Consider the following 6,064-nt stretch of genomic DNA (forward strand, 5'->3'; position numbering starts at 1 on the left):
TGTTCAATCCTTGCACCCAATTTACTCTTTCATGTACCTACTTTTTTTCTCATCAAGCAGAACGATATTTATGCCTGTTGCTTAATACCTGTTTGTATCACTTACAATGCTGGTATTTATGAATTTTTTAGCATTTGACTCCGGAAAGACCATTTTTCTTTGTAGTGAGGTCTTGCCAACAGTAAATTTTCTGGATGGAAAGTCGCTCAATCTGCTCATATACTTTAAAATTTAAAAGTAAATCTAGCAATGCTAGAATGTATACAAAATACTGATACACCCATTTTCAAGTTGTTGTTTAAAGATTCGCAACTTTTAAAATTTATGTAGATTATCTTTTTGATGATAGAACTTTACATAAGAAGTTATTAAGAACATTGCGAACATCACATGACGAACAATTGAATGACTAAAGCAGTGTTATCAACCCTCATTCATTGACACATGTAATAAATTCATCGAAGCAGTGAAGTTCAGAGCTGTAAAAATTTCTGAAATTAAAAGTATATATTACGTAATGAATGTATTATTTTGGGGTGAAAGAACACAATAATTATTATTTTTGGAATGTAATAATTCACTATGGCTTCATTTTAATTCTAATAAGTTTCACACTGTAATGAAACATTGTCTAAATGCCCCTCTCTCTCTCTCTCTCTCTCTCTCTCTCTCTCTCTCTCTCTCTCATTTGTTATAACTTACCACTGTTATATTGTATATGTATTGCAGTCATTACATTAAAATTGGCTATATTGATTCTGCAATTTATACTATTATGTTATTGCTAAGAATTGATTTAAAGAATAAACGTATATATTTATTTGTAAGATTTTGTAAATTTATACCACTGGAACTCTTTCAAAATATTTGATTGCGTAATACTGCCAATAAATACAATGACTTTCTTTCTTCTGTTTATAATTGTAATAGATGTTGGACACTTTGACTCCAAGTATGTTATACAGAAACGCAGTGATTTTTTGCAAAAGGCAAAACTATGTGTTCGAAGAATTGTGGAGAGGAGGGTACGTGATGTACTTTAAGTAGGTTATAATGAGTAACTATAACAACAAAAACAATAAATATAATGGAAGGAAACATTCCACGTGGGAAAAATTATATGTAAAAAACAAAGATGAGGTGACTTACCGAACAAAAGCGCTGGCAGGTCGATAGACACACAAACATACACACAAAATTCAAGCTTTCGCGACAAACTGTTGCCTCGTCAGGAAAGAGGGAAGGAGAGGGGAAGACGAAAGGAAGTGGGTTTTAAGGGAGAGGGTAAGGAGTCATTCCAATCCCGGGAGCGGAAAGACTTACCTTAGGGGGAAAAAAGGACAGGTATACACTCGCACACACGCACATATCCATCCACACATACAGACACAAGCAGATATCCTTAAATATGTCTGCTTGTGTCTGTATGTGTGGATGGATATGTGCGTGTGTGCGAGTGTATACCTGTCCTTTTTTCCCCCTAAGGTAAGTCTTTCCGCTCCCGGGATTGGAGTGACTCCTTACCCTCTCCCTTAAAACCCACTTCCTTTCGTCTTTCCCTCTCCTTCCCTCTTTCCTGACGAGGCAACAGTTTGTTGCGAAAGCTTGAATTTTGTGTGTATGTTTGTGTTTGTTTGTGTGTCTATCGACCTGCCAGCGCTTTTGTTCGGTAAGTCACCTCGTCTTTGTTTTTTACAAAAACAATAAATTATTGATAAAATTATTTAATTGAATAGATAAAAAATCTACTGACCAAGCGGCAGCAGAACATACACATAAAAGACTGTTGTGATTGGCAAGCTTTCGGAGCCAATGGCTCCTCGAGACAGAAGCCTTGAAGGGGAAGGAAGAAGGGTAAAGGAAAAGGCCTGGAGAGTTCCAGGAAAAGGTGTAGATTTTGGAAAAGTCACCCAGAACTGCGGATCAGGCGAAAAATAGAAATGACACATGTCATATACCAGCTATTATGTAAACACTGTTCAGCTTTCTACATCTGCATGACTACCACCAAATTATTAGTTATGATAAATGGGCATAGGCATAGTGTATATACTGGAAACTCACAATATCCTGTTGCAGGGCATGCTCTACAACATGGCATACGTGACCTCGGCACTTGTTTCACCACACATGCCACCTGTATTCTTCCGCCAGACACCAGTTTCTCAGAACTCCGCATCTGGGAACTAGCACTACAACGTGTCCTTGGTTCTCACCACCCACCTCGCCTTAATTTACGTTAATTTCTCCTGTCTCAGCTTTTCTTCACTGTAATTACTCTTTGCTTCACTCCGTTTTAGCTTTTTACATATGTCATTGTCTTTATCGTATATTTTCACTGCCCCCTCCCACAGCTATTGCATACAATACACTTAGCTTCTCACTCTTATGAACTCATGTACAGTTTTAGTAGTAATCTCTGTCTTGCATATTACTCTGTCTTCCACCTTTAAGCTCTCAGGTTTCCGAATCTTGCCCGATGCAGTCCCTAACAATTAGTCTTTCCTTCTCATCCTGTACGGTAAGTCACCCATGACCCACGGTTCTGGGTAACTTTCTCAAAATCTACCCCTTTTCTTAGACCTCTCCAGTCCTTTTCCTTCACCCTTCTTGCTTCCCCTGCAACCCTTCAGCCAGAAGAAGGAGTCACTGGCTCCAAACGCATGCCTATCACAACAGTCTTTTATGTGTGTATTCTGCCACTGCTTGGTGAGTAGATTTTTTATCTATCCAATTAAATAATTTTATAAAGAGTATCTGTGTGTGATGTTTTTATTGGTATACAACTTGTTATAAACAAAACTTATTTTTACCATTTAATATGTTTCCAGATATTTACCAGTGGTAAAGATGAAATTGGGTTGATTGTACTTGGTTCTGACAAGACACAGAATCCACTTGATTACCCAAATGTTAGTGTGGAATTTCCTCTTGCACTGCCTACATGGCAGATGATATCCTTTGTGGAGAAATCTTTACATGAAAGTACAATAAAAACAGATTGGATAGATGGTGTTGTTGTTGGCATGCAAGTCTTGAAAGATAAGCTAGAGTAAGTATTTAAAGCTGTCTGTTTCATGACATTCCTGGAACATGTTCTAGAATGTGTGTTACACAAATCACAGTGACATAGTTGTGACTTTATAAACATGAATCAATATGTTTTTGTAATGAAAAAGAACCAGAAGGCACAATACCTGCAGAAATAGGAAATTTTTTTGTGTGATTTTACTGTATGAATGTTTTTTACAGTTTTTCAGCTCAATAATTAAGGAGGTATTGATACAAGGCTTTGCCAAAAATCCATCTGTCACTTACAATTCCAGCCCTGTCACTGGCATTCCCTACCCCACAATATGACTGGGCCACCATGAAAGCAGCCACATCATTGTCAAATTCACTGAAACTACTGCACAGCAATTTACTTGAGTATGGCTGCTGTTGTGGTCTTCAGTTTGGTTTAAGCACTGCGTCAATACCTTCTCTTCATAGCACTCGGAGGTCATGATCTGCGACAGTTTTTACAAATGGCAAGAGAACTTTTCCTCTAGTTGCTTGTTTTTCAGTGACAGATGCAAATATTTTAGAATGTAGTGCCTTATGTATATCTGTTAGAATAGCCACAAGGTCTGAAAGTTATTTTCAAATGATTGAGCTCTTCTACAGAGTATTGAAATTCACAGATTCTTCCAACCTGGTCCACCAATGTCTTACATACTCCTCTTCCTCCATGGATTGTTTCCAGCATTTGGAGATGAAACATTAGGCACCAAAACGTGCCTTATAACCAAAATCTAATGAACATATAATTAAATTAACCAAAGATGTAATGTTGCACTCTCAGGTAAGACTGATCTTGAATGCAAAGCCATAGAGGAAATTAAATATCCGCTGCAACATTCATCTCACTTTTTGTTATTGAAATTATTCACAGTGCCATAGGGAGAACTGAGTTTATGTGTTTTATAGAGTCAGATACACGCTGTGGCACAGGGTGCTGTCCGTTATTCTCCTGACTATGATGTCCAGGAATGGTAGTCTTCCTTCTTCTTTGGTCTCCATAGTGAATTTGATTTTGTGGCGTGTGGAGTTCAGATGTACAAAGAAGTCAAGAAGTTTGTCTCTTCCATGAGGCCAGATGACAAGTGTGTTATCCACATAACAGAAGAAGAAGAAGAAGAAGAAGATGGATTTCCATTTGGATGACATCAGGGCCTCTTCCTCGAAGTGCACCGTAAACATATTCACAATCTCTGGTCAGAGTGGGCTGCCTATTGCGACTCCATCTGTTTGCGGGAGGGGGGTGTGCCACGAGTCAGTGAAGTGGAAAAGCTGACCAAGTAATATGTGTGACGTGTCATACCTCGACTGATATTGAGAACAGAATAAAAAATTCAGAGGCATTACTTTTCACCACTCCCATGCATATTCTGTATGCAAGAAAAGCATATGGAGCAGGTTTCTCATTCAGAAATTCTATTTCAGTGTTGGTTGTTTACACGAAGACCGTGTTAAGCATAATGGAAGAAGGAGAAATGTTTATCAGCATTCCAGATTTGGCAGTGGCAGGCTCATGGTCTGCTGAGAATCTGGTTTATTGTTTCACTATATTGCTGCTTGCATTGCTCAGAATCTCATTTTGTGCGAACATAGAATTGGTAGGTTCAGGAGGGCCATGCTAAATGCCTTGCAGGGCCTCAGTAGTGCCACCCAACTAGCACCTGAGAGGGCAGACAAGTGTTCGCTCATGCGTACGTGATCCTGCAGTGAAGTTGTGTACATTTAGTCAGGAAGTGGGCTTGTATACAGTGAGACAAGTATCCACACAGACAATGTGATGGCATCTGGAGCAGCACAGACTGTCAAGCCCTTAATGCAGCTCTAGAGAGAGGTGAACTGACAGCGGTGCAACTGACAACAATGCCAGGCACAGGAATGGCACTGTGTCATCGTATCGGATGAGTCTCGGTTCTGCAACATCGTCACAATTGATGTACATGTGTGTGGAGGCTCTGATGCCAACAGACCTGGCCAGATTGTATCTGTCATTCTCATGTGAGTCCAGCACGTGATGTGATGGTATGGGGTGCAACTGGATTCATGTCACAACCTCTGGTTCACATAGCCAGTAATTTGGACAGTAGCCATTGCATTTGTGTTTTGTTAAGGCCTATCGCTGTGCCCTATTTTCAAGGGCTCCGTGATGTTATCTTTTAACAAGATAATGCAAGACTACACATCACCTGAGCTACCTCGATACAGAGAGTGTTCCACTGTTGCCGTATCCAGCATTTCCTTCAAATCTGTCACCTGTGGAGAACGTCTGTTCACAGGATGCCAAGAGATGGGTATGCCACCAGTCGCCAGCCACTACAGTTGATGAACTCTGACATATGACATAACAGTTGAGTAGCATGAAATGATGTACCCATGGCTGTAATCCAACCTCGATTTGATATCCAGTGTGATGAGAGCTGTTCTGCTGTTCCAGTTTCAATACTGAAATTCATATATTATTTTTATGCTATCCTAACCAGATTGGACTGTGGTGTCATACAGCATAAAATATCTTACAATGTGTTGAATCAGTGATGAGAAGTGTAGAACAGCCAGCAGGGAAAAGATGTTGGCAATGAGACAGCTTTTATGTATAACAGCAGTACAGTGTTTCACAGTGCATAATGCTTCCGCAGATTGAGAACAAAATGTGTGGTTTGCTTTCATCCATTTTCACAAACATAGCCTTGAAAAATAATGTTGACATTACTGTGCATTTCATTCTGAGGCATATTGCACTCTGAGAATGTTCATCGAATTCAGTTACTTTGTATTATATTTCAGTAACAGTGACATAATAGCAAATTGGACTGTATGAGTTTTTACGGATTTTTTTTTTCCAGATACACACTACCATTTCTTCAGATTAATTTAATTTGGGTATAAATCCTTTCCAGCATATATGCTGTACACAAAATGTTGAACATAAAATGTAGCTATCTGCTGATTTAACATCTTGCTGAGTATACCGGTACAATATTTTGTTGTAACAAATAGTTCAATGTAT

Source organism: Schistocerca americana, chromosome 7 (assembly GCF_021461395.2).
Source record: "Schistocerca americana isolate TAMUIC-IGC-003095 chromosome 7, iqSchAmer2.1, whole genome shotgun sequence".
Classification (NCBI taxonomy): Eukaryota; Metazoa; Arthropoda; class Insecta; order Orthoptera; family Acrididae; genus Schistocerca; species Schistocerca americana.